This window comes from Mus caroli, chromosome 12 (genome assembly GCF_900094665.2).
Source record: "Mus caroli chromosome 12, CAROLI_EIJ_v1.1, whole genome shotgun sequence".
In the NCBI taxonomy this organism is placed as follows: domain Eukaryota; kingdom Metazoa; phylum Chordata; class Mammalia; order Rodentia; family Muridae; genus Mus; species Mus caroli.
In genome coordinates, this window is record NC_034581.1 from 73432247 (window position 1) to 73458840 (window position 26594).

Here is a 26594-nt window from a genome sequence, read left to right on the forward strand (position 1 = left end):
GAGGCTCACCTGTCCCCATGTCGGCTCCTTCCCTGGTGCCCCAGGACTGCACAGAGAACACTGAAGGTACGAGGTGTGCCTGTGGAGGGAGGCTGCTGTGCTCAGCTTCGCCCATCTCTCCCAATTCCTCTACAAACAGGAACCTCAGCCCTCCGATCACCTGTTCATCTTCCTCCTCTCCCCTAGCCTGCCTAACGGGGCTGGGGCAAAGGTCACCCTGGCACCTACCTATCGCCTGGATGAAAGAGTCTTAATGAAGCCTGCTCCATATCTTTATCCACCATTTGCACCACCTTGACATGGCCTGGAAAGTTCAATCCCACCCGTAGGCACTTCCTTTTTCCTGGGGCCAAGGCAAGCCACAGCAACAGCACAAGTCAAAACAGAAACAGAAACCAAAAACCACATCCTGCTTCTGCAGCCTGGTGCAGCCGATGGCCATCTGCTATGGGCTGAGATCCTATCCTAGGAGATGACACCACTCAATGGAAATCAGCCTCTGGTTGGCTACTTCCTGCTTCTCGGTCTGCTGGCTTTTTCTCTGGTGTGGATGAGATGCGAGGGTCACAGGGGTCCCACCTTTCTCTGCAAATGCACAAGCTGTCCCCAGATCTCTCTTAACATTCTAGCCTTCAAGAGCAGGATCCAAGATGGGCAGTGGTGGCGCACACCTTTAATCCCAGAACTATGGGAGGCAGAGGCAGGCAGATCTCTGGGGGTTGAGAGGCCAGCATGAGCTACAGAGTGAGTTCCAGGACAGCCAAGACTACACAGAGAAACCTTGTCTGGAAAAACAACCAAACACCACCACAACAAAGAGCAGGAATCCAGAGGGCAGAAACTACAAGGCTCTTTGGTGGCTCATACAGCCTGAGTCAGAAGCCTGAGCAGCACGTGAAATGTATCAGGAGCCCTCATAGCAGCTAACATGCAGGCAGAGCTGGGCCTACTCAAGCTTGTCAATTCTCATGATTCTCTTAGGACACCTGTGGAGCAGGGAAGGATGAGACAACATCTATTCTGGGGAGGTGGTGGTGGCGACAAATATAAAGGCTTAGGACATTAAGAGATTTGGTCAAAGGTGGGCAGTGGTGGCGCATGCCTTTAATCCCAGCACTTGGGGGGCAGAGGCAGGTACATTTCTGAGTTCAAGGCCAGCCTGGTCTACAGAGTGAGTTCTAGGACATCCAGGGCTACACAGAGAAATCCTGTCTCAGAGAGAGAGAGAGAGAGAGAGAGAGAGAGAGAGAGAGAGAGAGAAGATTTGGTCAAACCTATGCATCTAATGAAACCCTGGGCCTTGGGCACCTTGCTCCTTTGAAGCCCTGAGATGGAGGGCTCAGGGATTACGACTCAGTTTCCATCCCTGTCTCCCCCAGCCCACCTCTGTGGCGTACCTACTCAGACACTTCCTATGCTGCTGCTTTGAGAGGCCACCACAGCCTTCAAAGTCATCCCGGCATTTCCATTGCCATGAGACTCTAACCATATTTCCATAAAATATGTCATCCCATCTGTAAATAACGTCACGTGTGTGTGTGTCACACCGGATGAGTTCCTGGAGACCACAGGTCTTCTATTGGACAGCTGAGCAAGCAGAACAGAGAAGGATCCAGCTAAATTCTTGGCTGATAGAGTCATCTAGTTTGCTATTAACCAACGCTAGCAATGCCTGAAGTTTGTCTCTTATATCCATGGTACCTTCGTGGAAAAGGAGCTCTTGCCCATAAGCATCACCAAGGGGTCTGTCTCTGCAGATGGGAGGCACAAAGGGAGTGCTCCTTCTCCAAGCACCAGCACAGACCAAGAGGGGGTGGCATGGGTCTGGGTGATACCCAAGATCTGCCTGAAAGTCCACAGGGAGAGTGAGGCTGGGAACAGAGTGTCCCAGACAGGCATCCCTGGAGACACCCGAAGGCTCCTGCGTAGCAGAAGTCCAGGTAGGTTCAGGCCAGAGAACAACAAAGCCCATTTTGTTATTTCTACAATGTGCATGGCCCCAGCCAGTTCTCCTGAGGAGGATTCATTTCCCAAAGAGGTTTAACCAGCAGCTGCTGGCAGGAATGTCCCCTGCGTCATTTTCTCTCCTCTGTAACTATTTAGGGTAAGCTGGGCTTGCAGGATTCAGTCTACTTCTCGGACTGGAATCCAAATCCTCTCACCTACTCCATCTCTATAGCCTGGAACCTAAGAAGAGGGCCAGAGGGGGGTTGCAACAACACCCTTTCACTTGCAGGCCTCTCTCCCCAGAAATCCCCAAATCTCTCAGAAAAAGGTAAAAATCAAATATTCAAACTGGGCTCCCAGCACTCACGAGGTGGAGACAGGAGGATCAGGAGTTCAAGGCTAGCTTCAGCTACTCATCAAGTTCTACGTGAAACCTCATCTAACAACAACAATATAAACAACAACACATGGGCAACAAATGTGACCAAAAATGTGATCATTCACCAAAACAAATAAACAAACAAACACACACACTCTCACAACCAAGTACTTAGCACTTCCCTAACCAGCTGTGGGGGACTCCCTACACACACACACACACACACACACACAGAGAGAGAGAGAGAGAGAGAGAGAGAGAGAGAGAACAGTTTCTCTACCGATATCCATCGCTTATCCTAACAGTTTTAAAATCTGAAATTCTACCCCAAGACAATGTCAGTTTCTCCCAGAAATGTGAGGGCTCCCTCCCACATGACTGCCCCACCTCAGATACCAATAACAAACAGGTTTTCACCCACTGACTACAAACCATTATTCCTAGGCCCTTGATTTCCACCTCACAGATGCCCCACAGAACTCACAGAAACACATACCTTGACAGGGCAGCTGGACAAAGAGAAAAATGGCGCAAGGTAGAGATGGCGGCGGGGGGGGGGGTGCTGCACAGCCAGCGCCCGTTCAGCAACTGGAGCACCGCACATTTTGATAAGATTGTCAAGAGCTTTACACTCTGAGAGGTTAATGCTGGGGGCTGGAAGGTCCACCCCTCTAATCCCTTTATCACAAGGAGTTCTGGTGATTGGCCAGGGCCCCACCCTAAGAACTTCATTAGTGAAAACTCAGGTGGAACCAAAGAGGCCGGCTCAACCGCGTTAGCTCGTTCTAGAGTGAGACCAGCACTCAACACTATGGCTTTGGCAGGTTCCCAAGTCACAGAACTACAAACACAATTGGTGTGCAGGTATTCCAAGGGACAAGCAATACGTCACCACCTCCTGGGAAGCAAATGGGAGGCACAGGCGTGTGTGTGTGTGTGTGTGTGTGTGTGTGTGTGTGTGTGTGTAGACAGCAGCTGGCCCCTTGCTGCTTTTGGTTTGGCCTTCCACTTGGCCCTTTGCTCTGGGCTTGGACTCTGGAGGTCCCTGCCTCCTCCTCTTCTCACCCCCACCTTCTCTCACTTGGAACTTCTTGTCCTGCCCCCTCCTGTCCCCTCATAGTCCTCCTCACTTAATTCTGCCTTAGCAAGTCCCTTCCAATCTCTCTCTCTTAACAAAACACTGATTGCCAACCAGTACACCCGGGAGTGTTTTTCCTGACAACCTCCCCACACAGCCTCTTCCCTTTCCTTCCCAGGATGTTCACTGGCACCTGGTAGCTCCTACTTAGTGCCTGAAAAGCTGGACAGCTGCTGAGCTTTCTAATTAGCCTCCTGGCTGAGGTCCCAGAGCTGGGCATGTGTTACAGTCTCCTTGCCTCTCCCTTATCCATAACCCTCCCCACACAGATCCCATTAGGTCACTGCCAGAGGCTCTAGCAACCTCATGGGATGACCCTAGCAAGCCATCTCCTGTCAGTCATAAGAGACCAGCAGCCTTCCAGCCCCACAGGAGTGACCAGGAATCTGGGTGGGCCCCTCCCTCCTCATCATTGTCTGTGTCTTCAGGTGCAAGGGTGACTCCTCATAAAGAAGACTAGAGGTCATTTTTTGATTGTTTTTTTTTTTTTTAAATATCATCCTGAGTGAGGTAACCCAGACCCAAAAGGACATGCATGACAGGAACCTAGCCTAACTGTCCTCTGAGAGGCTCCACCCAACAGACAATGGAAAGAGATGCAGGGACTCACACCCAAACAGTAGATGGAGCTCAGGGAGTCTTGTGGAAGAGTTGGGAGAAAGACTGAGGGACCCAAAGAGGACAGGGACTCCACAAGAAAACTAACAGAGTCAACTAACCTTGGGGACTCCTAGAGACTAAATCACCAACCAAAGAACAAGCATGGGCTGGACTGGACCTAGGCCCCCTGCACATATGTAGATGAGCAGCCTGGTCTCCTGTGGGTCCCCCAAACAACTGGAGTAGGGGCTGTTCCTGAGTCCATTGCCTACCTGCCTGCCTGTGGATCCCATACCCCTAAATGGACAACCTTGTCTGGCCTCAGTGGGAGAGGATGTGCCTAGTCCACCTAGTCTGGCAATAACTAGATGTGTGGGGTGGGGGTGGGGGGATGGGGACTGACACCCAGAGGGGGCCTTTCCTTTCTAAAGGGAATGAGGGGAGGACTTCCATGAAGGGGTATTGGAAGGACAGGAAGGGCTGATATTGAGTTGTAAAGTGAATAAATAAATTTAATTAAAACAAAATAAAACCACAGCTAGACCTGCCCAGCAGTGTGGTTCAGTGCTCTGCTTCCATAACTAAGCCATCCCAGAGGCTTTCAAGCAACCACAGCCAAGCCCAGGAAGTCTGAGTTCACTGTAGGTCAGGCACTGTATGAATGTGAATTAAGACAATGCTCTTGCCCCTCCCACCACAGACAATTCCCACTCTGGTTGCAAGGTACGCAGTGCTGTATACAGCTCTGGCTCAGCCAACCAAAACCACTGCCTACCAAACAAAAATCCACCAGCTAGAAATGCCCCCTTGCAGGCACTGGCTGCACTAACAACAAGTTTGGCAAAATGGATTACTTTAACCAATGGTCTAACCTTCCTCCTGCCTGTGGTTTTGACTGATGGTCTAACCTTCCTTATGCCTGTGAGCAAAGGAACTTTTTTTTTTGACCGGGTTTCTCTGTGTAGCCCTAGCTGTCCTGGAACATGTTTTGTAGACCAGACTGTCCTTTAACTCAGAGATCCACTTACTTTTGCCTCCTGAGTGCTGGGATCACAGCTATTGAACATTCCTTTTTATCCAGACTAATATGATGGGATTTCTATCACTGTTAATCAAGAAACTCCTAAGACAGGCACGAGGATCACACATCCACATAGCCACCTATCCAGGTCCAACAGCAATGGCTCTGATCCTTGCAGACAGAAAGGGAAACATGGGGAGAAATCAGACCTCAAATTGATAAGTCAGGTTAAACAGTATGGCTAATGTAAGCCTCCCTCCTGGTCATTGTCCGAACCTTAATTGGTAGAAAGGAAAATTTACCTTCCCTTTGCCAGCAACCTAGCAAATCTTGCCCATCTCCTGTAAACAGCACTCATGTGGACCAGGAAAAAAGAACATGCCAAGAACAGGAAGTGCACAAATTCTTTTTTTCTCAAAATTCCAAAAATATACCATGTAATCGGGTAGCCGCTGGACATGTGAGATTATTTAAGTGTTAATAAATAAAAGTGAGCTGGGGGGGGGGCATGCCTTTAATCCAGCACTTGGGAGGCAGAGGCAGGTGGATTTCTGAGTTTGAGGCCAGCCTGGTCTACAGAGTGAGTTCCAGGACAGCCAGGGCTACACAGAGAAGCCCTGTCTCGAGAAACCAAAAAGTAAAAGTGATTGAAATTGAACTAGCCGAATTGCAAGTACTCGAAGCTAAATATGGCCCTTGTCTGCCATATTGGATAGCAGATATGGAATATTTCCGCCGTCACAGGACATGCCATTGGCTAGTACTACTCTAGATTTGCTAACCCTGAGTTCCATTCTCTTGATCCCAGGTATCTTGTGCCTTCAGAGCAGGTATCTGTGTTCTCTCGCCAAAACAGGTCACGTGGCCAAGACTAGCATTTGAAATGAAGGGAGGGTAACCTTTCATGGAAGTTACTATCTACGGTATGTAAAGTGACTTCTACGCAAGTGACCAGGAGACAGTTGTGGCTATTGAGGGATAAGGTCGGCCTTTGGTTCATGCTATAGCTCAGACTATCAGTAATGCTTTGAGGGTTGAAAATCATTTCTTGATTTTGTATCTGTGCCAGACAGCTTCCAGTAGGCTAATTCATCTGACTCCACACAAGTCTATGAGATGCACACAGACCCACCAACTTATTTAGGAAGATGAAGCTCAAAGAGGTTAAGAAACTTGCTTATGTCTACACCTAAAAATTTGGAGGCCAAAAGTCTCTACTAGTACCTACCCACCCCACACCCCACATGAAAGATAGAGATATAAGGGGGAGGGTCTAAGATGACTTGATTTGCCTATAGCAATGAGCCATTTCAAGTTGACAACAGTTCCTTATAAGCTACTGGACATTACCTATAGGCCCAGGATCTGCCAATCAAGGCTTGAAAGGCACCATACCATAACCACAGGAAGGCCTCGCTACTGTGACATTGGTAGAGGTCAGAAGACAAGCATGTGATATTTATCCTGGGTATAATGCAAATTTATTTAAGGAAGCTTTCTGGACCACAGGCTCCTTATCTCTGTATTCCCCATGTTCTAGACAGCACTTGAGGTATGTGTTCTCCAAGAATGAGGAACTGTGGCCAAAAGCAGTCTGAAGGGCAGGTATACTGGGGTGAAGGGTGTGGATGGAAGAACGACGGTTCATCATCGGTGGAACTATGAATTCCCTGCTTGCTCTCCGCCTGATTCCATCTGGCCCATTTCATTTAAGCGATGGCACACAGGAAAGGCTGCCAGCCACTTGGCAAAGCAGACGGCAGCCACCTCAGGCACCTTCATGAGGACCCATGAGTTCAGCGATCCTGGCCCCTCCCTCGGCTTCTTGCTGGACAGCTCCATCTACTGAGCAGGCACCCAGCCTTGCAACACGCTCAAATTATGGCTCCAAACAGCAGTTAGGCAAGAGTAATTAAAGGCAATGTTATCTCAGTCAGTCTCTCATTAGCCATATAATTAGACTGCTGAAAATAATTAACATTCCTTTTGACAAAGGAAACAAGAGGACCCATTACACTCATTAAGGGAGCCTCAAGCCAGTCTAGGAAGCTGAGGACTCCTAGTCCCGCCTGTGGCACAGCAACATTGGGTGACTCAGACCTGGTGGCAAGTCCTGCCCTGGGCCAGGCTGCTGGGTGAGCTGATGCATGTGACACTGTATTCCTCTGTGTATGTGTTACAGATAATAATAACACACATGCGCACATGGAGAAAACAACCCCGAGGGAGGTGCAGAGCCACATCAGGGCTGGAGGCCAAGGGCAGGCATGTGCCTCCTCAGAGCCTGAGAATGACAGACAAGACATATCCTAGGAACAATTAAGCTGAAGCAGCACCAGAAAACAAGAATGAATCACAAGGCCTTCCTGAAGACAGAAGTCAGGTGAGAATAAGTTGAGGCGAATGCCGCCCTCCCAAGAGAACAATGAAATAGCAATAATGACAGCTGACACAGCACATGCAATGGACACCATTCCATGCATTATCTCACTCAGCGCTTACAGAAATCCTATGCGTTAGAGACTGTCATTGCCTCCCCTATATAAGTGAGTCCCTAAGTGGTTATAGGGGACTATCTCCAGATCATGATACCAGGGCTAGGCTGCAGAGTCTCTGCTCCACTGGAGGGGCACTTTGCAGGGTCCATACTTAAGAGACGTGACCTGAAAATGTGAAGATGAGAGGCAAGGAGCACCCAGGGTTCCTGCAAAACTGAACCAGCAAAGACAACAGGGATGAAATGACTTAAAACATGACAAGTAGGAGTCGGCTCTCTCCCCCACAGTGTGGCTCACTGGGCTTGAACTCCGGTCATCAGGCTTGGTAGCAAGTGCTTTTACCTACTGAGCCATTTCATTGGCCCCAGAAGCTACTTTTTAAAATGCCTAGCATGGTACGAGTACTTAATAAGATTTTGTTGAACAAAGTAAAAAGCAGTAGCCCCTGTCTGTTATACCAACCCAGGTATATACCTGGCTGTCTCTCAAGCACATACATGCTCTAGCCTCTTGGAGTCTCTGTTCAGAATTTCTACCCCCGACTCCACCTGGAATGGCTCTGTCTCTCATCTGTTCTTCAGTGCTCTCTCAAAGATTTTGCTCTCATGGATGAAAAAAAAAATTATTCTCTTTGGAAAAAGTCCACCACAATCCTTCTGACCCCGCCCCCAAACTCTTAAAGGCACAGGGTTCCAGTGCTGGTTGAACTGTGCTGTGAGGTCACAACATTGACAATTCACAGGCATCTTACCTTTTAGGAGGTTCAAGGCTTGTCTTGGTAGGCTAAAGAGAGGCCTCCTTTAATACCCCACTGTGTGCAATAAAGCTGAGTAATATCTGTAGTCACACTCTTATATGTCATTTGCATGAAGGACAAGTCAGCTTCTACTGATGGGAGAAGGATGAGGAAAATAGTGTGGAGAAGCCATGACTCAATGAGTCCAGGCTCAGCACAGCCTGGCTCTTCCCCAAGGCCATGCCTTCGGAATGGCCCACCTGGCCCTAGAGAGATTTGAACTCCCACCCTTTAGGCTAATCAGAAATACCTGTAAACACACAGGGGCTAGTTGGGGATTGGAGTAGAACAGACATGAAAGCAGTCCTGGAAGGAGGAAGAGACAGCCCTTCCAGGCATAAGAACTCGACACTGGGACTTCTATCATCTGCTAAAATGATCCCCACCCAGCGCATTCTCTCCCTTCTTTGCCTTCTTTTCTGTCATTTTTGTTTCTTTCTCTTTCCAGGACCAGGTGATCTGTATTCTAAGGCCAAAAGACATGGTTAAACTTTTGGCACTATACCTACATGTCATTAATGTATTCTGACACCTGGTCTCAATGTACCTGGTCACTCCATAAGCCCCTAAGCGTGAGTCATACTACTGGCTAAAACCAGAACCTTTGAGGTTTCAAGAACGTGCTAGTCTCACTCACACTGAGGCTTACAGGACAGTTTCTCCCTTTTAAGATCTCACCTGGGCTTTCTAGAGCAGAAACTCCATTTGCAAGACCCTCTACCATCCCCTCCACTGAATTCTAAAATACCATCCCCTACTCCCCCCCCCAACACACACACATACCACATATGCCCTTCCCAGCTTCACTGTCTAGCTCTGTGTGGCCACTTTAAATAACACACAGCCAGGTTGCAGAGTCTCACTGAGGGCAACAGGGATGGAGCGAACTCCCCATTATACAGATACTCTTACTTAGTAATGCAGACATCTTTATATGCATCTTGCATGTGCAGACCACAGGATGCTAAACGGGCTGAGTATGAATGCTGAGGCACAACAGAGAGCTGGCTGTGTTTAAAACATAAAATCTTGGAGGGCTAAGGGTACAGTATCAAAGCCCAAAAGACCAACAACCTATTCCCTATTCAGTGCATTTCTCTGTAAAAACAGGATCAATCTCATTATCTATGCATTCACTGACACGTTCATTAAACAATCACTCGGTACCTATTTGTTCCATCCGATGTGTACATGCAAAGACCACAGAATCCGAGACCCTGGCCCAGGCCAAGCATCTTGACACTTCATTGGGCACACTCCTACATGCCTAGGACATCAGAGAAAAGTATTTAAAGAGTGGGATTGGGGCAGGCTCAGCGGCAGAAAATTGTCCAGCATGTTTGAAGGCTAGGATTTATTCCCAGCATAAGAGGGTCAAGAAAGAGACCCGATATCCATTCTGAAGACTTGCAAAACTCTTAATCCAGCCCAATAGTAAATTAGGTATTGCAATCCTAAATCCTAATGAGGAATGAGCAATCAACACAATTAGCTAAAACAATTAGGAAATCTGACCCAGGTTAACGCAGAGTCATCATGGAAGACAAAGGGCAGGAGTCCTGAGTGATTATCTGGAAGGAAGGGTTGAGGATGCCACCCAGACTTCTGCCCCTGGCTATGGTGGTGTCATTCCCTGAGAGAAGAGGATCCAGGAAGAAGAGGTACAGGTCTAGGAACCCACAGTAGCTTTGTTTCAGATGCTCTTTGTGTTTGAGGTACAGATAGGATAGCCAGCTCAAGGCTGGACATGGCCTGGATTCCTCTGATTCTGGGGTCTTTGCATTTACACACCTGACGGAACAAACAGGTAACTGAGTGATTACCTAGTGAACACGTCAGGATGGAGCACAGCAGTGGAGGAGCATCCTGGGGAGGAGGGTGACATCTGAGGCCGGCAGAGGATGGGCCTTGAGGAGGAGCCAGAGGAAGGCATAGGAAAGCAGAAGCATGCGGAGGAAGAGACACTGGGACCCTGTGATGCGGAAGGGAGGAGAATGCCCAAGGCCAGGACCAACTAGAGAGGAAAGCTGTCCAGGGGATGAAAAAAACTTGACAGCATAGGGAACTGGTGAGTGTTTAGAAAGGTGTGGTTGCAAAAAGTGGACACTGGGCTGGCCCAGGAATGGACTGAGGACTTGAGAAGTCGGCTCATGAAGGAGAAGCTGCTGAAGCGGACATGAGAAAGGTCTCCCCCCCAACCCATTCTTCCTTCTCTCCCCTTCCTCTAACCTCATCCTGACCCACCCCTTCCTCCTCCTTCTCCTTCATTCCTTTTCTTTTCTTCTCTCTCTCCCTTTGAATATAAGAGAAGTCTAAGAGAGTTTGAGGGCTAGAAAGACATCAAGTGAGGGGGAGTCCTAGACTGACCTGAGCTCAATCTCAGAGTAGGTAGGACACATGTGCCTTTAGAAGTAGTAGTAGTAGTAGTAGAGATGAAACCCAGGGCTTCTCACACTCTAAGCAAGTACTTACCACTATATCCTCAACACATGTGTATTGCTTGAATCTTCTTGACAGAGAAGACAAGCAGACATATAGAATTAAGTGTAACCTATGTAAGGTTATACAAACACTGTGGTACTGTAAGCTAGACCTAGAGCCCAAGCAGCCAGTACCTGGTCCTTGGTTCTTCCTCACCAGGAGAGAGAGTTGGAAGGTAGCTATCAGCACCATTGTAGGTGCTCCAGGTTCTCAGAGGTTCCCATTTGCCAACACTACAATCTCTACCTGACTTTAGAGGGTTCTACAGAAAAGGTGCTCTAAATTATAACTACTACTAAACATACAATGGTTTTTCAAAAGAGAGTTTCTCTATGTAGCTCTGGTTAATCTGGAACTAGCTCTGTAGACCAAGGTGGCCTTAAACTTAGAAATCCTCCTGCCTCTGCCTCTGCCTCTGCCTCTGCCTCTGCCTCTGCCTCTGCCTCTGCCTCTGCCTCTGCCTCTGCCTCTGCCTCTGCCTCTGCCNCCTCTGCCTCTGCCTCTGCCTCTGCCTCTGCCTCTGCCTCTGCCTCTGCCTCTGCCTCTGCCTCTGCCTCTGCCTCTGCCTCTGCCTCTGCCTCTGACCCTGCCTCCTGAGTGCTGGGATTAAAGTCATGCACCACCACTGCCCAGCTTTGTTTTTGCTTTGAGGTGCTGGGAATTGAGGGCCTTATGCAAGACCAGCACATGACCATTTCATGACATGATTTATGAGATAGATCCCAGTCCCTTTTGCATGGTTTTTGTGTTGTTGCTGTTTTATTTTAGTCTGGTTGAGACACAGTCTCACTATGTATCACAGGCTGGCCTCCAATAGAAATCCTCTTGCCACAGCCTATTAAATGCTGGGATCACAGGTGTACATGTCACCACACCCAGCATTAGTGTGGCTTTGCTGGATGCTGCATTGGCCAGGAATGCCATTAACATGTAAATTGAAAGGGCATCCTACTTTAAATTCTTTGGAATGCTACCAAGAAATGTTCATCAGTATGGAGTAGCACCTTTCCTGGTATGGTGAGTCACCCACAACCCGCACCTGTATCTCTTTTCTTGTCAGCTCATTCTCGGTGGTTACTATGCGAAGGATCCAGTTTCTGACTTCAGGTGGTTATGACAAAAGAGTTACACACTGAATATATGATACCGCATGATAATTACGTTCTCCCTTTATTTCTCTTTTAGGTTAGAGTTGATCATTTATACTAACTTTAAAAAAGTTCATATAGAGGCGGCATGGATGGTCGCACCTGCCCGTAATCTCAGCACTTGGGAGGCAAAGGCTGGAGATGCAAGAGAGTTTGAGGTCACCCTGGGGACAGAACACGTTCTAGGCTTAGCTTGAGCTAATCAAGACTATATCTCAAAGACAAGACAAAATAAAAACCCCCAAAGGTTTTTACTAGTGTAGTGCTCATGCCTGTGATCTCAGCGACTCAGGAGGCTGAGGTGGGTCGAATGCAAGTTTGAGACTTTCCTGGGCTACAAGGGGAGTTTAAGACAAGCTTGGGCAACTCAGTGAGAACCTGCTTTAAGATAAAAATACAGAAGGCCTGGGCAATGGTGGTACATGCCATTAAACCCAGCACACGGAGGAAGAGGAGAGCAGATCTCTGAGTTTAAGGCCAGCCTGCTCTACAGAGTGAGTTCCAGGATAGCCAGGGCTACATAAAGAAAAACCATCTCAAAACCAAACCAAACCAAACCAAAGAAGCTTAGGATATAACTTAGTGGTAAAGCACTGGGGGACCAAGCTCCAGTACTACACACACACACACATACACACACACACACACAGAGCGAGGGTAGGGAGAAGATAAACACAAATAAATAGCACCAACAATAACAAACAAGAGCTGGGGATGTAACTCGATGTACAGACCTGGAAAATGCACAAAAGTTTCTGTTGATCTAGGTAGGTGCCGGTGTCTGAATTTTATTCAGAGTAATTAGGAGACCGTACCAAAGTACTGTCTGAAATGGGGCATCACTGTAGGTTGTCTTTAAAAGCAAAGGAAACTGCAATGCCAGGGGGACAAGAAGAATTAGGGTAGAGCCAAGTGATCTGTCCCTCAGAATAAAGACAATGGTCTTTTCCTGACATAGACTGGAGCTCCCACGTGATCATTATGGCCAAACTTCAATTGAGCACCTTTGGGAAATGTTATTTGCTTACTAATTCAAATTATACTATACCTCAGCATTTTTTCCAGCACAATCTAACAACAGAAAGATCACAAGTCATCCGGACAGGGCAGGGGAATGACAAATGCTCAGTGTCTGGAGATGGTGCTTAGAGGAGGCCAAAGAGGCAAGTGCCAGGCTGAGTCTGTGGAATATCTTCCTTAATGGACATAAAGATGAGTACACAGCACAGAAGAGGGTGCTTAGGGGTATTTATGGAAAATGCCACATCGTGAGGAACCGTGGCAGGATGTAGGGACAGAGAAGGGAGCAGCTTGGAGAACTTCCGACGACGGGTTAAAACGGCAGAGCTAGAAATGCAGCTCAGCCTCTTGAGAGGGGCTGATTAATGAATAGTCAGGGGGAGTGGCCTAACCTCCCACAGGCCTGGCCATCATTTCTCAACATGGACAAAGTCAAGAGACAATGATAGTTGACTTGTGTGTCTCCTGTCTCTAATGACCGAGGGATACATAGGGGCCAAGTGAGAAAGAGAGGAGAGAACCCACCTTACAAAAGGCCCAGAAACAGGACTTGTCTGTCAACATGCAACTCCGCATCCTAATTCCTCTCAACTTTCAGGCAAAAGAGGAGAGGAGCAAGAGGAGGAGGAGGACGAGAGCACAACGACGTCTTCTATCATTTTGCATGTCTGTGTAGGGTTGTTTTGTCTGTGTAGTTTTTGCATTTCCCATAAGCATTTGAATCTATGTTTTAATTTTCAAATGTGTGATCAAGCAGGAGTGGTGACTGATGCCTGTAGTTCCCAAGTACTTGGGAGGATGAGGCAGGGAGGCAGTCACGGCACTGTGGGTTTTAGGCCAGCCCTGAGGACATAGTGAGACTTCATTTCAAACAGCCAATCTAAATAAATGAATAGTAGAATGCCCAGTCAACACAGCTGTAATGATCAAGGTACATCACTTCCCAGATGAAAGAGGAGAAATGAGGTCTTGGGGCTCCAAAGAAAAACCAAGTACAGAAAAAATGCCCCTAGAAACCGTCAAGCTTATTCATGTGAGCTAACTATGCCAAGGAGGGAGCAGGGCATAGTCTAGACTAGCAGGTATGCCCCAGTTTTATCACAGAGCCACAGACTTAATGGTCCAAGAGTCCTTCAGTGAATGAACTGGAAGCCAGGCCTGAGAGAGGCAAGAAAGGCACTGACAAGTGAGCACTATAGTGCTTGACTGTCATCATGGCAGTTGATGACCACTAGGTCATTAGGTTGAGGCAGGAAGGTTTCAAGTTCAAGGCCCACTGGGGCTACATAGCAAACCTCAGGTCAAAAACAAAGAGCATTTGCTTGAAGTGCAAAGTGTAAAGCAACTTATGAATGAAGAGTGTGAGAGTGTGAGTGTGTGCGTGTGTGTAATTAAATATATAATTTATATGTGTGTTCTGGAAGCTGGAAGAGAATATGGGTTCCCCTAGAGCTAGAGTACCAGGTCAAGGTGAGCCAACTGACATGTATGCCGAGAACTGAATTCTGGTCTTCCACAACAGCAGCAAGCGCTCTTAATCAGTGAGCCATTCATTTCTTGAGCTACCATAAGTGATATTTTGATGCAATGTTTTCAAAACACAGTAGATCATGGTCAATGGCAGCAGCTCCATGGGAGCCATGGTCAGGACTCAGGAGAAGCCAATGAAATAGAGACTCCTCTGAAATCCCATGACATTTAAAGAGGTCAAAAGACCACCAGAGCCAACGGCATCTCTGCTGAGAAACATACTATAGAACCTCAAATGTTTATCCCACAGCCTTGGAATTCAAAATGTTTTAGATCTCTGAAAAAGTAATTCTGAGCACATATAGTGAGTGACACAATTCCCAGAGCAGAGCTAGGGAGGGATCATCCCTTAGAGAAACCACAATGACATCTACAAACTCACTCTGCCTTGAGAGTAGCCACTGATGACCTTCTCAGTCCAGGTCTGGTCCCTCTGTCATCAGTTAATTCTCATTTAAGAATGTTTCTATTTCGTTATCATTAAAGTGATCCATGGAGTAATAAGTGTTAAATAGGTTTCTGAAAGGAGAAAGGCAGCTGATTAGACCTGGAATGTTTGTTTCAAACTCATTCTGAGAAGAGGAAACCTCAGAGCCCTCACTGGTCATCACCTAGTGTGATTTCTAGAAGTTGGTCAAGTCCAGAATAGACATAGCATGAAATATTTTCCCAACTAATATACAAATCTTCTGTATGTAAAGCTTGCACAGAGTCCTGAACCCTCAGGATCCTAAGAGCTAAGAGGAAACAAAAGGGTAATTAAGATGTGGTAGTACCCAACTCCTGTAACTCTAGTTCCAGTGGATCCAACACCCTGTCTGACCTCTGCAAGCCCCTAAATCTAGTGCACATACATACCCACAGGTAGACCCAAATACACACACAATTTTTTAAGGAGAGTACAACTGCAGACTATTACAAGTTGAAGGGACCTAATTCATGCCTCCATCATAAAGATGATAAAACAAAGGTTTAGAGAAGCCAGGACTTTGCATAAGTTAGCAATAGGCAATTAGTGACTTAGATTGCTAACTTCCTGTTCGTTGCCCTTGGCGTGAATGAATGCAGTAATAGTAACTTAGTGATGAAATGACAAGAGGAGTTGAAAGAGACCAGCAGACAAGGTTTGGGCCAAATATATACCCCTGTGGCTGAGTTCTAGACAGCCAGATGAAGGCCCTGGGGCCAGCTTGTCCACAGAGGCACAAACTTGGCAGATCACTTACGCAGGTGTGTTAGACTCTGGGGAAAGACACGGATGAGGTTGTTGGAGTGGGGATGTCAGGAGAGGAAAAGACAAAGCAGGGAGCCTCGAGGGCCAGTAGTGCATCCCAAAGCAGCATCTGTCAATCATATAAGTGACATCTTCATGACCCCTCCCTCGTGGGAAGCAGAAGAGCACTGTGGTTTAAAGGTGCTTGCATGCTCAGGGGTCAGTGGTTTAAAGTGGTTTAAATCTGGGGTCAGATTTCTTCCATTCAAATCTCAACCCCATGCAAACCAACTGCATGACCTTAAACAAACGGCTTTAGCCTTCCTTTGCCTCAGTTTATTCATTTGTAAAATAGAGATAGCCCAAGCACCTCCTTCATGGGGATTGAGAGTGCCTGCTCACTGTACTGAAACCAGCACTTAGCACTACAGTCACCGCTTAGTGTTGAAAGCCGGCGGTTTCTAGGAAACCCCAGCAGATTCCAATGTCTGCAAAAATGCAGATCTCCTATACAAAATGCATATGACCTAGGCACATCCTCCACAGGTTTTAAGGATTGGTTGTCATACATAATAAATACTATATAAATAGTAGCTGTATTGTGTTGATTAGAAAGCAATAGCAAGAAAAGTCTATACACGTTCAGTAAAATATAGTAATTTTTTTTGCATTGTTTTGATCAGCAATTGGTTGAATCCCTACATGAATAATCTTTGGATATAGAGGACTACTATGTAAGAACTCAATAAATGTTAATTGCTCTCATTAACCTGTTTAGATTAGCTCTGTGTGTGTGTGTGTGTGTGTGTGTGTGTGTGTGTGTGTGTGTATGTTTGTGTATGTACTTAGTCTTGTGTATGTGTGCAGAAGCATCTGTGTAGAGGCCATAGGTTGACATGAAATTTTCCTTAGTCACACCCTGTCTTATTTTTGAGCTAGAGTCTCTTACTGATGGGCACTCTGACTCAGCTAGGCTGCTTGGCCAGCAAGCTCCGTCTCACTGTCTCAGTCTTTCTAGTGCTGGAATTAAAGATGTGTACTGTGGTGCCTGGCTTTTACACAGGTTCTGGGGATCTAAACTCAGAGCCCTATGCTTGCATGACAAGCATTTTACCAAAGGAGTCACCTCCCCAGCCTCAAACACATGATCCTATTCTCTGTTTCCAGTTTCCCCAGTGCTGAGTATGCACGACTACACCTAACTTGACAGTTACTGTTTTAATTTTATGTACGTATATGTGACTGTACATGGGCATGCGTAAATGATTGGCAGTACTGCTCCTGGGCTCTGTCCCCACCCTACCACCAGAATTTTCTCTGAGGGCTGGGTGGTGAGAAGAGCTGCCACAGGACCACTCAGGAAAGTTGATGTCTGTTCCTTACAGGTAGGGAAACAGCAGGTAGGGATAAGCAGACGGTGAACCACTGAGGGGCCATCAGCTGCTGGACGAGCGAGGGGGACTGCTGAGCTGGGAGTACACCTATTTAGATTCACTGCTCCAAAGCATATGGGATTGGTTTCTAGAACTAACATGAGTGGAGTAAGGCTTGTCCAAAGCGCCTACATGGACAAACTAAATGGATTTAGTGGACAGAGACTGGAGGTAAATCACTGGTTTGGGGAGCTCTAAGACAGGAGCAGTAATATGGTATGATGGATACTTTTCTCTTTTTTATTGGTTTGTTTGTTTTGAGACAAGGGTAGCTAGCACTTTATAGCCTGGGCTATCCTGGAGCTCACTCTGCAGCCCTCACTGGCCTTGAAACCTCTTGCTTTAGTCTTCCCAATGAGCACGAGTTGCCATGTCCAGTGATAAATTTTCCACTGTGAATCTCTCAGCAGCTGGGATAAGAGTGATCTCTAAGAAACCCATGAGCACGGCCACAAGAGAGAGAATCAGCACTAAATGCCTGTCAGGCCCAGGGAACAGAAGTGCCGGCCACTGAACACCTGTCCTTTGCAGTTCAGTGACAAAGATGTAGCTGTATGAAATTCTGAACTGAGGCCATGCTTGTGACCACAGGACCCTCTACTGCCCATGAACAACCAGAAGACTTAGAAAGTATGACTGTTTGTCCACGGGTAGGGAAATAAGTAAGATCACTGAGTGAACATAAAGGCATTCTGGGACACAGAACTGTTCGTGAATAGCTATTAAAAGGAAATGTCTGTCCTTGTCGTTAAAATGGTGTCTCGTGGAGCTGGAGGGTGCTTAAGAGCACTGGCTGTTCTTCTAAAAGATCTAAAAGATCAGGTTTGAGTTCCAGGATCCCCAGGGCAGGTTATAACTTTCTGTAACCCTACTTCTAAGGGATCCAGTGCCTTCTTCTAGGTGATCCAATGCCTTCTTCTCACCTTCATGGGTACTGGATACACATAGTGCATAGACATATCCAGGCAAAACACTCATACACATAATTTTTAAAAAAAAAAAAATTTAAAAGCCTCTCATCACCTCCAAGGTATGTGCTCACAATTAGAAATAACTAGTAGAGGGATGGCTCAGTGGTTAAGAGCACTGACTGCTCTTCCAGAGGACCTGGCTTCAATTTTCAGCACTTACAGAGTAGCTCACAACTGTCTGTAACTCCAAGACCTGACATACATGCAGGGAAAACACAAATAAAGGAATAACTAGTATAGGAAAACAGGGAGAAAAGAGGGAAAAAAAACCAGAGTAGGCAGGGACAGAAATGATTGGTTTGGTGGGTTTGGGAGGAACTCACTAGCTTCTTAATCACAAATATCATACCATAAAAACCAGAGGATATATAAGGAAGAAAGAATGAGTAGATCTTTATATAAATGGCCCTACTCAAAGGAGACCCAGGTGGTCTAATTCCATGAGCAAAGAGGCCATGACTTTTAGCACCTGGCTGAGTTCTGGGTTTGGTCTTGTTCCTTCAGGCCGAGGTAGGTCAGCAGGAAAGGTGAGTCCTCCCAAGCATTGAGTTAACCAGGAGGTTTCAGGCAAAGTCTCGAAGTCCTGAAGACCTAGGAAGCAACAGGGAGGGGCAGGAGGAGGAGGAGGAAGAGGTTCCCCCGAACCCAAATGCAGAATATGAAACTCTACAAGGTACAGCTGTGCTGCAGCTTTCCCTAGAGGCTGCTCTGGGCCTTCGAGAGGATGAAGTGAGGTTTCAGAGAAAGCAAAGGGTACTTATCACGCTGCAGGTGAGATAGGGTGAGGAAAGGCACACAAATGCCACCCCTCTGGTCCCTCGGTAGGGGGTAGGCCAGTCCTGTTACCCCTTCACTAGAAAGTTCTTACTCTAGTTCTGGCTGTGCCCCTTAACTCCCAGGATGATTTCAATCTCCTTCCACTCCACCCCAGAGTTCTCAGCTCTGACTCCCATCAGTTCCAGAGGAGTTGAGTCCTCCCTGAGAAAGGCCACTGGATCACCCAGCACACTTCCTAGAAGAAAGGCTACAGACAGTCCCATCTGGAAGTTCCTATTTTATACATCCTGTGTATAGTCACCAAACTGAGTCCAGAGCTCGTCTCCTTGTCCCTACCATGTGACTCTATCAAATGGCTTCTCAGTAACTCTAATATCGTCAGCCCTCCTCTCCCAGACCTCCTCCTCCATAACACCCATTCCTTTCCACAAACACCCCCGAATGATGTAAGAGACAAAGTCCAATTGTCTAGGACTGAGGGTAGCCTACCATTGAAGTAGCTTGTTATCTCTCACCGCAGCACATCCTTTCTCAGAACAGGGTAACCTGATGAAGTTAGAGTAATCTGATCAATATAAGGCAAACCTATTTTTTTTTCCAGATTGATCCTCCGATCCTTACGTATTCTAGGTAAGTTCTGTACCACTGAGTTATATTCCAAACCCTAGTCTAACGTTTTCTGTGCTTTGCAAAGTATATCTGGGACTCAAGCCATAATCAAGTCCCCCAGATGTACAGTAACGGTCAAGGGAAGCATGGGCTTGGAGGACAGACTCCAGGCACTTATTTGCTAAGATGAGCTGCTCTGAGGGGCAGGAGGCTAACAGAAAGGAAAATGCTGCCCAAGAGCCTACCAAGCAAGCCTACCTACATTGGTATCGAATGAAATGGGATTTATAAGATACGTTGCTATGCCAAGCAGAAAACCTGTTCTCTTTATAATAACTTCCAGGCTATCTGGTCTACTTCCCCACTGCAGGGTACAGATCTCACCTTCCTTCCGGAATACTCACGAGGATGCTAGTTTTCAAGAATGTGTCCTTTCCCCAAGGAGCTGAAGGGGTTTGCAGCCCCATAGGAGGAACAACAATATGAACTAAGCAGTATCCCCCAGAGCTCCCAGGGACTAAACCACCAACCAAAGAGCACACATGGTGGGACTTATGGCTCTAGCTGCATATGCACAGAGGATGGCCTAGTCGGACATCAATGGGAGGAGAGGCCTTTTGTCCTTTGAAGGCTCTATGCCCCAGTGTGGGGGAATGCCAGGACCAGGAAGCAGGAGTGGGTGGGTTGGTGAGTGTGTGTGTGTGTGTGTGTGTGTGTGTGTGTAGGGGTAGGGTGTTTTTCGAAGGGGAAGCCAGGAAAGGGATAACACTTGAAATGTAAATAAAGAAAATATCCAATAAAAAAATTAAAACAAACAAACAAAAAAGAATGTGTCCTTCCATCTTCCTTTAGCTGCCATGTTTAATCCACATCAACTCTCTATACACTCACACCACCTCCGCTGCCACTCATTCACCAAAGTTCTATCACCCAACCAATCCAACACTCACAATCGGCAGCAGAATCAGACCTCAGTTCAAGTCCCAGTCTGGACATTTTCTAGCCATATGAGATGTGTGATCGCTCTTTCAGAAGCTCAGTCTTTCCAGCTGTAAAATGGGGATAATCTGTAGTAGCTTTCTCAGTGGTATACAGGAGAATACATAAAGAGTACTTAGCCCAATGCCTGGCAGAGAGTAAGTATTCAATACATGGTGACTGTCAACTGTTAGCACTCTGACCATTGAAGCAACTTGAAATTTCCTATGTGGAATTAAGTCTCAGAGCACTGAAACAGGTCACCCAAGGTCAATCAAGCAAGTGGGATGGGGAGCGCTCTCAGATTTCTTGATTTTGGAGTTGTTTCTCTAAAACGATGTCATTGTCCAGTGACCTAGAAGTCGGTGTGTCGGATGACATCCAACTATCACAGCTGGTGATTTAATAAGTACTTTCACATGTCAGGAATGGTGCAGACATACCCACTTATATTAGGTCAGTATAAGAAGGTCACCTCATTGCTTTAGGTAAGCAATAAATAAATAAATAAATAGCCTTGCACAGAGTCAGAGAAAACTCGGGATCCACTGCTTACGCTGCCCAAATGATAGCAGTATTTATTGTCCATATTTGTTTAATGTTGTAGATAAAAGTGTGACTAATGTCCAGGCTCCTTAGTCCTGACTTTGGAAGTGTGTGTGTGTGTAATTGGGAAAAAGAGGGAAAAGGGATCCTAAAGACTAAGAACTTAGGAACTAAGATGGAAACAAGCTAAGAATAGCTAAGGACACCACTAGACAGGCAATGGGGGTTGTACATGTGCTAAGTACCGATGCATGATCTTCCTGAGACTAACTCTCAGAGTATAGGTACGGTGCAAACTGCCAAGGGAGAAAAGCAGTCACTAGTCCCACCCAGCCACAAAGGCTAAGAACCGAAGTGATGACTGGCCTGCCAAGATATCTCCAATGGTGCAATGGTTGCACTTTTATCTTGGGGATAACCGACAGCCATCTGACTGGACTTAAAGCCTGCTTAAGAGGAAGGAAGTCGTGCCAGGTACTGTAAACTAACCAAATACTTATGGCTGGAGAGGTCACAGACCCTAGAGCAGAATCTACCTCTGCCAGTTTCCTAACAAGTATAATTTCTAATAGCAAACTAAATGCTCATCCTTATACCCACAGATATGTGTAGCTCTCACCCCTCAAAGAAACCCCCTTTTGCAACAGATGAAGACTATTACAGAGATCCACAACTGTCAAAAGTAGAGAATAAATGGCTGAGACGGTCCCTATCCCCAACTGATATGTCTACAACACAACCCCTAGGCCTGAGTGTCAGAGGAAACCACTGAACAGGGTGTAAAAAGATTTTAAGAACTGGAGTACCAAGACACCTACTACTAGAAAACATCTCCCAGATATGACAGGGAAGCTACACCCAGGAAATCTCGACAGTATGGTTGCCTAAGACCTCCAAGTTGGCAACAGCATAGCTTGTTGGCATTCAGCATGGATTAGCTCTCCTAGTCCTACATGGCCAGTGAAATTTTCACACTGCCAAGATTCCAGTGGAAGGAGCAGTTTCAAGACCCAGTCCCTGCTCATGTAGACTGTTTGCTATAATATTCATGTCTCTGGCTCTTCTACAACAGTAGCCGTGATAGAGAGCAGAAGCTCTCAAAGCCCCCAGGAGCCATCAGAGAAGAAGAAAGGGTGGGGTCTAGAAGTTCTGAGATGCAAATGGCAATGGCTGTGGACCATGGACCATGTCTAACCCCATCACGAAAATGTCATCACTGGAAAGGGACAGAAAGCTTCCTCTGAGAACCATCCCCTGAAGAAGCCGAGGGCCAGCGTCACCCTACAATTTCAACCCCCCACTAAATTTACAGGTAAGAGAAATTGATGCCAAGATGAAGACTAGGCAGGACCTTCGCTTGGAGGCGTGCAGAGCCCACTCCTGGAGCCTAATGCACTAGAGCAAAAGGAAGCAATCAGGCTTTCCACGTTAGCCTGAGATTCAGCAGCTCACCCACCCAGCCTCAGTGTTGAGATGTGTGTCACAGGAAGAAAGCACTTCCTTTCCCACGTACACCTCAATAAGTGGCAACAGCATGGAGCATCCCATAGCTTGATACAAGGCAAATGTATTTTTTCCCCTAGCCAAGGTATCATTATATAGCCCTGGTTGGTCTGGAACTCTATAAGTAGACCAGACTGTCCTCGAATCCTCCTCCTGCCTCTACCTCCTAAGGGCTAGGATTACAGGCATTTGTCACCATGCTTGAACCCAACCTACAGCACCCAATTCCTGTTCTAGCATCCTGGAAAAGGTTAAGCCAAGAGTCATGGGAGAGTTGATTCTAAACCTTGTCTAATCCCAGGAAAGAAACGTTAGCGCACACCAGTCATCCCGTGGTGCTGAGAGTGACTGGAGGACCAGGACCAAGAAACTCAGCTCCTGTCCCCTTCCCCTCAAACTCGCTTACACTCTACTTTTCAAAAACAAACTGGTTTCCAAAATGACGTGGAGGGAAGAAGCAGAAAATACAGCCAGCTTCAGATGATCTTAATCCCTTTCTGGATTCCCTCCTTGGCCAGGTTTGCACAAAAGGGGCCCATGGTGCCAGGGCAGAAACTATTCACACTTTAAAAGGAATGTTCTTGAATGAAAAAAACAAAACCGAACCAAAAACCCACTAAAGCCTAAACCACCTTGTCTGTAATTAGGGGGTAGAGACCGGGTGGGGAGAAGGGGGTTAAAGGCCACAAATTTGAGAGCAGTAGAGCACAAGGAGGGTTAGCTATCCATTTTCTCTCAAGGACAGCCAGATCTGATATGGCTGCTAAACCAAGCTGCCTCACTTTACTGCTCTTAGCCAGCGCGAGCTCGCTCTCTCTCTCTCTCTCTCTCTCTCTCCCTTTGATACCAAAGGCCCCCACATCACCAGAGACCCTTTTCATAGCTTCAAGGGCAATTGCCACAAATGCCCTGGTTTGTCATCTGCTTTGGAGAGCTCGGAGATGTCCCATGAGTAGAGGCAGACAGAAAAACCACCCACCGCCTGTGTACTATAGCAACTTTTCTGATTTAAAAAAAAAAAAAAATGACACTTTTAAAACTAACACCGACCTTTCCCTATCGCAAAAGCTGTAATTTAGCCCTTCCCTGTAAAACGACACTTTCCCCTTCCGAAACAACGCACAAACCGGAGTCAACCAAAATAAACACGCTCTAAGAGTCACTAACTCTTCTGGTATCTTTCACTCAAGAACTCCAGGCTCTTAAACCAGTTTATAAATGTAGGAGATCGTGTCCCATCGCTTTCAAGGAGAGAGGCGAGGGAGCCCACATGCTTACCTCACAGATTGTGTATCTGAAAAACAGTCAGTCCATAGAAAAGCCCTCTTGTACCCTTTTGATCAGGCCACTGGGTGCTATCCTCAGCTTGTGAATCAACAGCTTGGGATAAACCCAACAGAGACAGAGCCATAATCAACCCCGCTAGCTGGACGGAGGATCTCCACATAAATGATGCTACCTGTGTTGCCTGGGTGAGCCACCCGACCTAACCTTAGCCACTTTAATTCCAGGGCCACAGATGGGACACTCAGGGCACTTCCTTCTCTCCTGTGATCCCCGACCTCAGCCTACCCCTCATGTCTCTGAACCTAGTTGTCCCTGTAGATGCATCCTTGGTCCAGCCACATGTGTCCTTAGCTCCTTCACAGAGATGCAAGAGGATCACCCAGAAGTACAGAGCTTACTGTGCAGCCTCTCGCCGGTCAGACCAAACAGAAGCAAGTGTAGCTCTGCCTTGCAACCAGGTAGATGACAGGAGCTCCTGGGTGGCTGTGCTGCCATAGGACAGGAACCAATGGTCACATGCTTGCCATCTGCAAGCTGGAGGAACCTGGTTCCCAAAGACACAGATTGGGAATTGGGACCTTGGAACCTGGCTCAATTGTCTTCTAGAGAGAAAGACCCTATACTATTCTTAAGGGAGGTTCATCAGCTCTCTCTTTGACCCCTCTTCATATTACACACACACACACACACACACACACACACACACACACACGACAGAGAGAGAGAGAGAGAGAGAGAGAGAGAGAGAGAGAGAGAGAGAAGACTAGGCTTTCTGAAGACCCCAGTATGATGATCATTTGTTATTGGGGTGCAGAGAACACTCAACAATGGGTAAGCAGAACCCCAAGCTTACACTAGTATGCAGCTTCCAAGGGTCCTCCAGTGAGCATCTAACCAGAGTTGGAATAACCAGACACCACAAACCCTGAGCCCGAAGAGATCATACCTCCAACCCCCTAAGAAACCCCAGGAAGGAAAGGAGAAACGGTGAGGGAAAGAGGGGTCCGTTTCTGACTGGTCATAGAAAGAGAAAAGAAGGCACCTGGGAAAGACGCCAATACCTCCCTGGCCTTGCCAGAAATAGGGCTACCCATCTCAACCCTCCAGTTCCCACAAGGAAACAGAGATGGTGAATGCAGGTGGGGAACCAGCAACCAGGGGCTGAGCACTGACCTAGGCACCCACCTGAAAAAAAAAAAAATGCCAAGGTGTGCAGCCCACCATCACCCAGTTCCTTTATGCGGACGGAAGAAGAGGCAATAGGTCAGTCATTTTGACAAGGTTCCTTCCCCAACCCGCAAAGTCAGGAGGGTCTGTGGTTGCTACTCCCAAGACCTGGCTCTCCAGCGTCCATCCAGTCTGGCGCCCCCCTCTGTCCTTTGCAGAGGGCCTCGGGGTGCATTCCCCTGGGTTAGGGAGATGTCAACCTTCAGAGGTCTCAGATCCTCAGTCAAGTCTTTCACCCTCGTCTCAACCCGGCACCTCTTTGTTTCAGGCGGGGAAAGTTGCCAATGTGCACCCCTTTCGCCAACACGCCCCCCTGTGCGCCCATCCCCCGCAGGGAATCCAAGCTCAGACACAGCATCTAATCTGCGGCTCGCTCTCCAGCCCCAGCAGCCGCTCCGAAACCGAAAGCAAAGAGGAAGCGGGATCCGGTAGTGTCCCCACGCGGGGTCGCCGGGTCTTCCCCATCACCGCCCCATCACCCGCGCCCCCTCGCTCGGCGCTGCCCGCCCCGCGCAGACACCTCTCTCCGCGGCGGAAAGGCCTCTGTGCGGGCATCGCGGGCACCTACCGGTGCGGGGCCGGGGACGAGGGTAGGGCAAGGCAAGGCAGGGTCCGGCGGCCGTCTGCCCGACGCAGGTGCGACCAGGAGCGCGGTCTCACGGGCAGGCTCCCGCTCCTCCTCCGCGCCGGGACTCGGGGCGCTCTCCTGCGCCGCCTGTTCCCTGCCCCCACGCCCGGCGCTAGGGCTCCCCCCGCGCCGAGTGACCGGACGAGCCTCCCCCACGCCACCCGTCCTCGATTATTCCCGCATCCAGTGTCCGCGGCCGCCGGGGCGGCGCGGGGCCCGGGGTGCTGCAGCCGCTGCTGCCCCACGGAACCCAGCCCCAAGCGGCGGCGGCCGCACTCACCCATAGTACGGATGCAGTGCAAACTGCACATGCTCGCTTCTGACAGGCGCTCTGCCCCCGGCCCTGTTTAACTCCTTCAGCGCCCGCGTGTCCGCCCGGCCCGCTGCCCCCGCCGCCCCCGCCAACCCAGATGACTCCCGCCACTCATCCCCAGCCTGAGGTCAGCCCTGCCAGGACTCCGCCCGCAGTCCCCGCGGCTCAGGTGGCTGCTGTAAAGATACCTTGGCCCTCCTTGCCACCCATGTGTGGAGTAAGGGTCACCTCCTGATTGTAGGAGTTGTAGGGAACCGCTTGCAGAACATTCACTCTGGGTATCTGGGTATTGTGAAGGTTCAGGCTACCAGAGATCCACACTTCACATGGTGTTGCACACCCACTGTGTGTCCTCAATGTGTTTCATACAAATTAATCATTGAAGCAGGCAGATCAGGTCGGTTTTTTTGGGTTTTTTGTTTTTATCATCATCATCATCATTGTTATTATTCTCATTTCTAAGATGGAGAAAGGCCCGTGCAAAAACTAGAATTTGCCTCAATCAAGGCCTGGACCTCCAAGTCCACGATTTGGTTTGTAAAGATTAAATG

The 26594-nt window shown here is 47.9% G+C and overlaps 1 protein-coding gene across 6 annotated transcripts in view; it reads right to left on the reverse strand.

Moving 5' to 3' along the window:
* The window catches only part of Tmem229b (transmembrane protein 229B), a 44229-nt gene extending 18241 nt beyond the window's left edge, over positions 1-25988 (reverse strand). For 2 of the 6 annotated variants that reach the window (XM_029484959.1, XM_029484958.1), the window contains exon 1: positions 25671-25988. The gene's annotated coding sequence lies outside the window, so the exon portion shown is untranslated. Of the gene's footprint in view, positions 1-228; positions 524-25670 lie in introns of those variants that run through there. The other 4 variants (XM_021179147.2, XM_021179146.2, XM_021179149.2 and 1 more) reach the window with 3 other exon arrangements.
* Between the last annotated feature and the right edge of the window lie 606 nt (positions 25989-26594).